Below are 12,737 nucleotides of genomic sequence, written 5' to 3' on the forward strand. Positions count from 1 at the left end.
ACTCCCCAGTCTGATCTTCGTCAGAGGGTGTAATAAGTTAACTACTACCTTTAGTCAGTTGCCTACTGCTCACTCGAACAAAAGTGTATTTTAATTTAGCCACTTCCATACAACTTGCTAAATCAGCGGTAAACAGAAATCAAAAGGTCTTCAGATGAAGTGCCTACTGCTCCTTCATTCATGCGGCTTCAGTTTGTTTTATCCTGGACACAGATTTACGGTAGCATTAGCATTCCCATAATTTACTAATAATGATTCCAGGAGAATCCAGAGTAAATCAAATATAACCTTTTATTTGTCAGGTAAATGCCAATTACACAAATAACTAATTAAAGCCAATTCAGAAATCAGTTGCTCCAAGATGATTCTGAGTAACACACATATACACACAGTGGTGGATTCATGTTTTTTAAGCTTTGCACTTTACCTTATATACAGACCAGATCAAAAGGATTGTAAATATTTACTACACCAACACCTGTTCTGAGGGGAGAGGAGTGGGTTTTCACAACACCACCCAAAAGAGGACTAAATTCTTTTTAGTTTTCAACCTTCTTCATAATACTAGTGACTGCTGTGAAACTGAGACCATTTTACCATTCGTTTTGAGACATTTAAAATGATACTAAACGTGAAAGGAAAAAACAACAGATATACCAGATACATCTTGGAGAACTTTCAGTGACTTGTGTCAGGGGAAAAGGAAGGAAGATGTGTGTGTGTGTGGGGGGGGGGGGGGGGGGTTTCCTGTGTACGTGTGAGGACAGATTAGGGCAGGGCAAGGCATCGTCCTATGCTATTTCTCTGAGTTTTATTGCTTTATTACAGGGTGCTTGATCTCAGTTTTTTTCTAAAACTGAAAATCAAGTCTTACAGAACCATTAGTTTTTTTCTACTATAAAATAGAACAATGACAAATAATTGATATAAGGTATGCATGCTGTATGGGACGTCCCCTATATAAATCATATAGAATGAGTTTTTGTGAAAAAGTAAAAGTTTGCACAGTTTCCTGTGAGGGTTAGGTTTAGGGGCAGGGGCAGGGTAGGGGGATAGAATGTACAGTTTGTTCAGTGTAAAATGCATTGAAGTCTATGGAAAGTCCCCACAATTCACAAAAACAAACATGTGTGTGTGTGTGTGTGTGTGTGTGTGTGTGTGTGTGTGTGTGTGTGTGTGTGTGTGTGTGTGTGCGTGTGTGTGTGTGTGTGTGTGTGTGTGTAACAGTCACCTCTGTATACCAGCTCTGCTCACAGTCTCCATTGAGTGTCTGTTTCAGTGTATCAGAGGGAAGTTTGTACTCAAATCCTCCTGCTGTCTGAATCTGTCCACAAAAATGATTGATTCTGTTCATGTTTATACACTGAAAATAGAAAATATGTCAGAGAGTCGATTAGGCAAGGCGATGTTATTTATTTAGCATATTTCATACACAATGGTAATTCAAAGTGCTTTACATGAAAAGGAAATGAATACATAAGAATATTAAAGGAATGCATAAAAAATAAAAATAACAATAAAAACAGAATACCACTATAGAAACTATAGAAATACCACTATAGAAATTCAGATAGATTCTACATGCACGCACACACACCTTACATCAATTTTAAAGAAAAAGACAACTGAAGGACGGCATTATGATGGAATAAAAGCCAATAGAAAGTTAGTCTATACAAAAAAACACCTGACTTTTTATTCCTGAGGAGGACTGAAGACTTTCAGTCTGAGGTGTGAGGAAGTACTGAAAATGCAAAACAAACAAACAAAAAAAAAAGTACTGAAAGTAGCCTACACGGCTGAGTCTTAACTTCCCCTGAAACCAACAAAAGACAAAAAAAGGGCTTGACTTCTGCCCTTCTGACTCACACCCGACTCACTTCTCTTTTTCTCTTCCACTCCCCCGTGCACAACCCATGTCAGGATGTGTTTGTCTGTTTGCCCAGTGCCTGTTCTTTGCCAAACTCCAAATGTATTTTTTTGTTTGTAACATTAATAACATTAGTTTGCCCAACTGCACACTCAGACCTGCACTGCCAGAACTATCACTTTTTCAGATAGTGCCACTTGCTGTTCGGATGAACTTTTTTTTGTTTTTTGTAACGTGTGTAACCGTAATAATTTCCAACATTATAAAACTGCTAGCAAGTAGCAATCAGACAAGTGAGTAAGGTTATTAATTTTATTAAAGTGATTCCTGAAAATTACCAGTTTTTATGGCATAAATCATTGAGATCTTATTACACCAACAAAGGAATAGACTGTTTTAGTATATAATGTTAGTTTAGATGGATAGTTCGACAAAATAAGCCGTTAATTGTGTTCTTCCCAGTTATTTTTAAACGTGTGGTGCGTAATCTATTATTGTTAGCTTAGTCAGTGTTTGATTTGATCAAAATTACTGTCGAAAGGTAGCATTACTTTATAATATTTACAGCCTGCTCTTATTTTCTGTGTCATTGTTCCATTCTGGGATGCTTAATATGTTTTCTAACAAAATAAAAAAAAACATTAAAGTAAAAATGTTAAAATAAAATGCATAATATGTAAAACAATTATTATGTGTAACATATTTTAGTACTATGTAGGTCTACTGTACGTATAGCTGTATTAACTACTATTATTTCATACTAATATTACTACTACATTTACTATTAGTAGTAGCAGTATGTGTAGGAAAAATAATATTGCACATTCTTTTTATTGTACTTTACAAATCTCAAAGTGCTACCACAGACAATAACAGTGTAACAATTAGAAATAAGTTCTGTAATAATTACAAATACGATCTTTGGAATAAAATGTGGCCTTGAGTTTATTTTCATCAAGTAAATATCAAGTAATCTGCGTAGAATTGACAATATGAGCTCTGTTGGGTTGTCTAATAATTTGTGTGTGACTTGTGTATTTTTTCTCAGATGGATATTACAATTCAAATAGGGGGGTCTCTGCCAGATCTAAAACAGTGCACCAAATGCTGCAGTCATTTCCTATGTCCTTTTTGTGATGCCTCAGTTTTTCAACCAACACGGTTGGCAAAAGTGCAAACTCATCTGCAGGCACATTTCAAGATCGGTCCAGCATGAAGGTAATATTTGCATGTGTACATCTTATTATAGTGAAAAATTGTTTATGTTTATGTTCTGCAGTGTGTGCATGTTTTGTTTTATTTTATTAATTGGTTTATTTGTACAGGCCATCATTCATGCCCTTTGCAAGCTGCAGGGCCTGTCTTGGCAGGAGGCTGAAGAGATGTTCCTTCAGGGCCCCACTTATCACTCAAGGTATGTTTTAAATTTTTTCTTTGTACACAGACTGTTGGATTTTTGTGTTACACAACATTTCTGACAATAGAATTTATCTTTTCTTTTAGTGAAGTTGAGGAATTTGACCAAATAATTGCTTGAGAAATGAAAAATCTCCCCAACAAGAATGTAAAGCATTTATTTTATTTGATGTTGTTTAATATGTAATATATACATTATTAACCAATTATTTTTTTTCACAGTTTTTCTCTGCATTGTTTACAGCTCGATGACTTCATGAGAAAGAATACAAAAATAAAGTTTGGTGTGAGAAAATGACTCTATCATTTATTGTATGTAAATATAGAGTTAATGTTCATCCCCTAACTCTATACTGAAGAATGTGATAAATCCTTAAGAATTAGGAAAACAATAAATGACTATGAAAATATTTAAGTAACTGAACAATGTCTATTTACAAATACAATTAATAAAAATAAACCCGGCTTAAAAGCTATTTAAAGAACCTTATTTTTGTTTAAAATATTATAATTATGAAATTATACTTCAGTTTCGTTATATTTCAAGTTTGACAAGGCAGGATATTGCAGCACAAAACCCTGAAATGTGTCAAACATAACACATACTCAAACAACCTTATGTACCTGATTTAAAACAATTTAAAAAGCAGTCAAATAAAAAAAAAATCTGATAATAATAAAATTTCTGTGAGGTAATACAGCACAAATACACAGAAAAAAATAGACAGCTACTTTACAAGATGATGTTATACTTGTTATTATCACCAATGTCATATGGTTTTGTTTTGCTTTGTGATGTTTCCACATTATACTCATCATCTTGTAAAGTCGCTGTCTGTTTCAGACTGGATGTGAGAGTTGAAGTCTTGGATAGCTCTGGCAGTGTGTGATCCCGACATAATGAAGGCTGTTCCCGAGTGCCAAGATCCTGTTTTAATGTTTACCTCATCCTCACATTTAGCATTGCTTCTTTTCACACATTGTTTTGAATTTTTAAATATCTTTTCAATTTTAGTTACATTCATAGAGTAATAACTTCTGTACTTGTTATAACATCTAATGTAATTAATATTTATATAGGCTACAAGTGGATTTGTTGTAAAAAACAAACAAACAAACAAACAAACAAACAAAAAAACACTAATTAAGATAATATTTTAAAGATAATTTTGTACAATCCAAATAAGCTTTACAGATCTTTGAAAAGGTTTTAACAATGTCATGTTTTCCGATTATTTCATATGTACCTAGTTTAATCATGGTAATCAGTTACAAAAACTTAGGAAATAAAGAGACCTTTCTACTGACTCTGAAAAACACCAGAATAAAGAAGCCCAGGGTCTCTGATCACCTGTGAACGTGCCTTAGTCCTGTTGCTGGAGACAAGAGGACTGCAGATGTGAACAGAGCAATAAACTGCAATGTCTGTAATGTAAGCAGAACAGGTGTTGTGCCGAATTCCTACCCCTGCCAAATTATTACCCCCTCGTTGAAGTCGCTATCTGATTGCCTAATTCTAACCCCTGCCCCACACCTATTCCTTAACCTACCAATAATAGGGGGGTAATAATTTGGCAGGGAGTCGAAATTCAGCTGAAGATGCCAGAAGGGAGACAGAAGGACAGCTGATTGTCATTCCAGTGCCAAACCACATGTAACCATAAGTACCCCAGACATGTTTGAGAACATGAATTGCCTTGATGGAAGAGTGGAGTAACATCTCACAGCAAGAGCTGCAAATCTGGTGCTGTCCATGAGGATGAGATGCTCTGTAAAGCAGCTGGTGCCACATCAGACTTTCAGATGTTCATCAAACGTCTGTGAAATTTGTTCAGTTTATATCTCAGTTGTTGAATCTTTTTGTTGTGTTGTACAAATATTTACATATTAAGAAATTTGCTGGAAAAACAATTGGAAGTGAAAAACTCAATGTGCACCAATATTAATTGAATAATAATCAAGAAATTAAGGTTGACATCGAATATTCACAGTCTATAGCTTATTTTTATTAGGACACAGATACATTTGTAGAGGTTTATTTCAAGTTGTCAACACTACAGTACTGTAGTCACAGAATGACAACGAAGGAAGCAAACTAATCAAACTATTTCAAAAACGTCTTAAAGCCTCAAAAAAACAAAAAAAAAACAAAAAAGAAGCTAAACAGAAAACACATCAGTGTAAAACAAAGGTTATTCGCTCATGTTTGCTCTGCTGTATCCTTGCGTTAACTGTTTATCTGAATGCCTGTCCTGTACTCAATCAGGCAAAATAGCTCAGACGATTTACCATATATTACACAAACTATGCATTGTTTTGAACATGTGAACTGCTGACTTTTCGAAATAATCCATTAAACAGTTGCAATTTGAGGAGCGTGTACTAATATTTTCAGTTCCATTTGCTTGCACCTAGTGGAACAGAATATTTCAGGAACCGAATATAACAATCCGTGAAAGCAAAATGTGTTCAGCTCTCGACTTCCTTTCTTGATGTATGCTGTTGATGAAAGTGTTCCTGTTATTTACTTACTAACGTTACTAAGATTTTCCTTCAGTCCGACATATTTGGTGCGCTTTTGAGCTACAACATCTCACATAGCCTAATGTTAGAATAAAATTAATTTGACAACAAAACACAGTCGTTGATTCCGTGTTAACATTATAGCTTAACTGGAAATGAAGAAAGTCGCTCCGCTTTAAGCTTTAACTCCAAGACCAGACAGAGGTCATTTACTTAAACAAATACAGCACAAAACACTAAAAACTCAGACTATCAAAATGAAAATTTAATCAAAAAGAAAAAGAGCTGCTTGTTACTTTCGTTTTCATGCATCTCTGGCTCTGTTAAAACGAGACTGTCCTCCAGAAAAAAACGACCCAATAAGTCGTTTTTTAAGCACCATATTACGACCTATATTTACGTTTTGAAGTCATGCGCCCTCTAGTGGGCGTACAAATAATGACAGTGTCGTGTTACGTCTGTCCTCATGAAATGACGTATGACTGTCAATACCAATCAAAATGCGTGTTCATTTAAATGCAATGTGTGGACTTTTTACACCATTTCTCCTATTTCCATTTACCAAAACTAAATTTGTATTAATGACTACACCCACCCCACCCCTAAACCTAACCTTAGTGATTTATAGTGCATTTACACTTTATGAGCACATGTGTTCCCTGGGATCGAACCCAGGCTGGCATGATCACATGATTGCATATTGTTATTGCAATGCTCTACCAGCTGAGCTACGCGAAACCCAAAATATGACGCAGATAAAAGGGAACAAAGGGGCGCAACTTTAGTAAACGCTCATATGGGTCGTATTTCATGAATTAAAATGAAAGTGTCCTGTTGTCGATAGGGGCGCCACATTAGTAAACGCTCCTATGGGTCGTATTTCAGGGAAGTGACAAACGACCTATATGGTCGTATTGGTTGGAGAACATGTTGGTTAAAACGTAGATCTGGCATCTCCTGCTGGGATAACTTCATCAATACATAAACATATTCATCAGATGTCAGAAACAGATCAAATGCAGGGAGTGATCCAAGATGGCAGCCGGTGCGGTCGCAGTTTCATGCAGTTAAACAAATTCGACTTTCCATTCCCTATATTTCAACTATACTTAAACATGGTTGCATAATAACAATTGAGTATGCATTAGACCATCTTTCTGTTTTGTTTTTGAGTCCGTCTGTACGGGATTCCTAAACATCCTGAGGAAGACATCAAGCATAAAGTCATTGGTATCTGTTTCTCAGTTGCTCCTGATTCAAGCGTATCTTTTAAAGATGACATAGATATTGTGCATCGACTGGGAAAGCTGAAAGAGCAAGACGGTAGACCTAGACCAGTGATCATTCGTTTCGTGAGAAGATCTACGCGGGACCTGATCTGGCGGCTGGCCAAGACCTCCGAATATCTGAGGAATCACAAGCTGAGATTTACCAAAGATCTATCTCAAGCAGACAAGTTGTTGAGGATAAAGAGATGGCCGTTAGTCGAAGCTGCTAAGAAGGAAGGAAAGAGAGCGTTTTTTGTCGGTGTGTGTGTATTCATCGATGGGAAAGAGGTGCGTTCACCCTCGTGAAAAGTGGCCTCGTCTGTGACATGTAAATTACTGGAAAGCACAATGGGGTAATGATGTTTGGTTTGCTCATGGGTCTGAGCGTTCGGCTGGTGTTGCAATTTTAAAAAACAAATTTTCTGGGGACATTTTATTTTCTGAGGGGGTCATTATATTATTTTAGTTAACAAATTAGATCTGGTGACTATAATCATTATCAGCTTTTATGGGTACAATTCTAAAACTGAAAATGATGCTTTATTTAAAAGTCTAGAAAGCCAAATTACATATTGCTTATCTAAATTCCCAAATTCACTTATTCTAATAGGAGGAGATTTCAATATCACTTTAGACAACTCCCTTGACCGGTGGCCAACTCGCAATGTAAATTCATATAACTCCACTCTAAAGGCCTTTATGCAGAAATTTGGAGTAACAGACATTTGGAGAGAGAAATTCCCTGGTATTAGGTCTTTTACATGGAATAATAAGGCATGTACCAGTATGTCTCGCATTGCCTATTGGTTAACTCCATGCAGTTTACAAAAAGAAGATATTTCTGTTAATATTCTTCAAACGCCATTAACAGATCATAAGGCCATGTCTATCAATATTTTTTTACATTCTTCTTATTCCTCCAACTACCATAATTCTTATTGGAAGCTCAATAAGTCATTATTGGAACATGAATTTGTAAAGATGACCATTCGCAGTTTCATTGCACAATATTGGAATTTAGCTCAGATTAGTAATAACTATTGCACTATTTAAATTTGAAGTTTGTAAATTTCTTAGAAAGTTTGGAAGTGTATTATCTAAAGCTAAAAGACTTGAAGAGGAGATGTTAATTTTTAAAATTACAGCTCTGACTCAGAAATCTCCTAATCTCTCAGATAGTGAATATCTTGAGTTATCTACACTTCAAGGCCAATTAGATGATATTTATAAAAGGAAGGCAGAGGGTGCCTTCATTAGGTCTAGACAGAGATGTTTAGAAAAGGGAGAACAGAATTCAGCATATTTCTTTCAATTAGAAAAATTTAATGCAAAAACAAATACAATTTCACATTTAAATATCAATGGCATGATAACAAATAACTCAGAGGACATTGCAGATTACTGTTCAAACTTTTATAGCAGTCTTTATGAATCAAGATATAATGAAATTGATTCCTCTATTTTTATAGATAGTCTTATTAACTCAAAATTGATAAATGAAGACCAAAAAGAACAGTGTGATATTCCTATATGTATAGAAGAAGTCCTTCATGCTATCACAGAACTTAAATTAAATAAATCCCCTGGTGTAGATGGTTTAACTTCTGAATTCTACAAAACCTTTTCAGAAGATTTTGCTCCTTTTCTTTTAAAGCTTTTCTTACAATGCATCGAATATGGTAAACTTCCAACTACTCTGACACAAGGCCTAATTATCTTAATTCCCAAACCAAAAAAAGACACTTTAATTTTAGATAATTGGCGGCCAATTTTCCTACTTAATAATGATTATAAAATTTTAGCCTCTATATTTGCTTTTAGAATTAAAAAAAGACAAGAGTTTCATCTTTTTTTTAGACTTCCATAAGGCCTTCGGCACTGTTGAACATTACTTTATATATTCAGCCCTTAAAAAATTTGGTTTTGGTGAATTCTTTACTAATTCCATGAAAACACTATATTTTAATGCAAATTGTTCAATCAAACTGCGTAATGGCACATCACCCAGATTCAATCTTAGTCGTGGTATCAGACAGGGATGCCCTATTTCCCCATATTTATTCTTACTCTGTTCACAACTTCTTGCAGATCATATTAAACAGAGCCCTTTAAGAGGTATTACTGTTGCAGGTAGTGAAATTATCATCAGTCAATTAGCAGACGATACCACTCTTTTTTAAAAGATGCAAAAGAAATACCTTTAGCCCTTAAGGTTATCCATACTTTCTCCAAAGCTTCAGGGCTGTACCTGAATGTTAATAAGTGTGAATTAATGTCTCTCAAAGATTGTAATCTTCCATCAATATGTAATATTCCCATTAAAAATGAAATCACATAAGATTGTAAAAAACGAAGAGGAACGTTGTGAGCTTAATCTAAGAGACCTGTCTTTGAGGGGGAGGGTATTGATCACAAAGGCAGAGGGCATCTCTCCTTAGCAGTTAATAAAAAAACTTGTAAAATTATTGATAATATGCTTTTTAACTTTTTATGGAAAAATAAAACCCAGTAATTTCTCCATAGATGCATATAATATAAATATGGATATTGTTTTACACAAACACATCGCTTCACTTCAGAAGACCTTTATTAATCCCCCGGAGCCGTGTGGAGCACATGTTTATGATGGATGGATGAGGATGGAAAAAAAAGATCAAATGCAAGTGTTTCATTTTTAGGACTGTGTATTGCCAAGAATTGGTGATATGAACTTTCTTCAGCTCATACTTGTGAACCCTGTTTTGTTCAATAAATATACTGTCATTAAAATATAAAAATAATAAAAATATAGAAACAAGATTCTGAAAGCATTGAAGGAGATCCCATAATAATTTAATATAGATTTACAGTTGTAACACTAATTATAATATTTTGTTATATGATGATTAATATATTTTTATTAAAGGGTTTCATTGCAAAACAACAACAAAAAAGCTTCTTCTTTTTTTTTTTTTTGACAAAATCAGCAGCACTCTCTGTGATTTTGGGCCATAAACTGTACACAGACAATTCACTTGACATTATATTTATATTCATATTCCATATTATCTGTCTGTTTCAGAGATGTCAGCTGGTCCAGATGATCCAGTGATCTGGATTCATCTGATAGGCAGGAAGATTCTGGTAAAAGATCATCTGGAAAACATGATTGTCCAGATCTACCGGATCTAGATCTGTCTGAAGAGAAGCTGGAGATGATGAAAGAGCAGCTGGTCTCTGGATGTTCAGCAGGTCTCAGTTCAGTTCTGCTCACCGTTCCTCTAGAGGAACCTGTGGGAAATGAGGAAGAGATCTTATATTATAATTAGTCTTTATTTGGTCCTGAAGTTCAGAAGTTCATCATGATTCTGTTCACACATGGAGATGAACTGGAGGATCTGGATGACAACATTGATGGACATCTAAAAGATAATGGAGATCTCCAGTGATCGGTGACTGAATGTGGAGGAAAGATGAAGAGGAGCAGCAGCAGTGATGCTGAAATCGATTGTAAGTTGTACAGTTGGTGTGAATGATCACAATAACACCTGATGAGTTGGGTCACACAGCGCTGTACGTGAACTGTTTTTGCACATATCATGGTGCTACAGAGGATGAAAGTTTCACCAGTTTCCAGCATGAGAGAGAGAAGTTTGCTTGTACCTGCGTTTGCTCTGACAGCTGAGGTAATCGGGTTGTTCCGTGACTCTTGTTGAGCGGGATCCCGGCTCGGATTGGCTGTCTTTGAGGTGACGTCTCTCGGGGAAGCCCTTCGTTGGGTGGCGCCGAAGCTTTGAAGTTGTTGCAGGCTGGTGAAATATGCGCTATTCTGAGAGTCTGGCTTGAGCGGCTCTCTTCTTTGGAGACTTTGGTCAAAAGGTTTTAACGGAGTGTTTCAGGGTTCAGGAAGATAGTCAGCGACTGTTAGATGAAATCAGCCACGGCAGTTAGATGGGTTCTTCAACCCTTCTTCAGCATATCGATTCTTTGACGTATCTTTGATGCGCCTTTTTGACCGACTTTTGACGGATCTTCTGGTATATCTTTTGACCGACGTTTGACAACTAGCTATTGGGAAAGCATAGTTTTAAAGGAGGAAGTTAGCTCCGTCCCCCGATGCGTTTCTCCAATGAGACGTTGCTACGGAGCTTAGACCTGCCCCGTCTATTGTCCATTGATTGTGATGTCCGTGGAACATAATCATGTTTATCAGTAACTTTATAAAGTTTCCTAATATTTCTCTGGTACCAAATTTCAATATTCATGCACACTGAATCAAAGAGGATAATAAACATGACATACTTCTTACACACATTACTAAACTGACCTAATTAAACAGTGATTACAAGAGAAAGAAAATGCATAAGAGAATACAAACATATAATGCATCGAATCCAACATGTTAGTAATCACATCATGGCATGTATTATTCTGAATATAGTTTAAAATGATCTCTTAATGATTGTTCATTTGAGATTCAAGATTGAGTCTGTAAGCATAAAGTCATTGAACAGCGACCGGAGTCACCAGTGACCGGGTCAAAATGGATTGCTCAACACAAAGGAGGTATAGATAGGACAGATTCGTCTTTAAATCCGTTAATGGGTGTTTTCCTGTTCCGTCCGATAACAAGAGGGTTTTGTGAGAGAATCAATAGATTTAATGTGATCAGACCCACATGATAGGTTCTGATTAGTTTATTGCTGATGAGCTAAGAAGTCCTTTAGACAGAGTCCTTTGTTAAAAGAAGTTGCGTCATCACTTCTGTTAAGGCTAGGTGTTTCCTGTCAGGAAATGAATCTTTTGGACCAAATGAAGCTTTGTTCAATCATGCCTCTGGCTGATAAAGCCATTTGGTAACGTCTGTCGAACGAGTCCCTACACTTTCGACCTTCCTTCTGATCTTCATTCATGTGTCACCTCAATAAAATCTATGCATATATATCTATGTATATATATATATCTATATATATATATATCTATATATATATATATATATATATATATATATATACACTCACCTAAAGGATTATTAGGAACACCATACTAATACTGTGTTTGACCCCCTTTCGCCTTCAGAACTGCCTTAATTCTACGTGGCATTGATTCAACAAGGTGCTGAAAGCATTCTTTAGAAATGTTGGCCCATATTGATAGGATAGCATCTTGCAGTTGATGGAGATTTGTGGGATGCACATCCAGGGCACGAAGCTCCCGTTCCACCACATCCAAAAGATGCTCTATTGGGTTGAGATCTGGTGACTGTGGGGGCCAGTTTAGTACAGTGAACTCATTGTCATGTTCAAGAAACCAATTTGAAATGATTCGAGCTTTGTGACATGGTGCATTATCCTGCTGGAAGTAGCCATCAGAGGATGGGTACATGGTGGTCATAAAGGGATGGACATGGTCAGAAACAATGCTCAGGTAGGCCGTGGCATTTAAACGATGCCCAATTGGCACTAAGGGGCGTAAAGTGTGCCAAGAAAACATCCCCCACACCATTACACCACCACCACCAGCCTGCACAGTGGTAACAAGGCATGATGGATCCATGTTCTCATTCTGTTTACGCCAAATTCTGACTCTACCATCTGAATGTCTCAACAGAAATCAAGACTCATCAGACCAGGCAACATTTTTCCAGTCTTCAACTGTCCAATTTTGGTGAGCTCGTGCAA

At 36.2% G+C, this 12,737-nt stretch overlaps 1 long non-coding RNA gene across 1 annotated transcript; it reads left to right on the forward strand.

The window, feature by feature from the left end:
- Positions 1 to 2,506: 2,506 nt before the first annotated feature.
- Positions 2,507 to 3,524, forward strand: LOC125249537. The gene is made up of 3 exons (XR_007180575.1): positions 2,507 to 3,088; positions 3,196 to 3,284; positions 3,374 to 3,524. It is a non-coding gene; the product is annotated as an uncharacterized LOC125249537 (long non-coding RNA).
- The last annotated feature ends 9,213 nt before the right edge of the window (positions 3,525 to 12,737 follow it).

Source organism: Megalobrama amblycephala, linkage group LG1, assembly GCF_018812025.1.
Source record: "Megalobrama amblycephala isolate DHTTF-2021 linkage group LG1, ASM1881202v1, whole genome shotgun sequence".
NCBI classification, from domain to species: Eukaryota; Metazoa; Chordata; class Actinopteri; order Cypriniformes; family Xenocyprididae; genus Megalobrama; species Megalobrama amblycephala.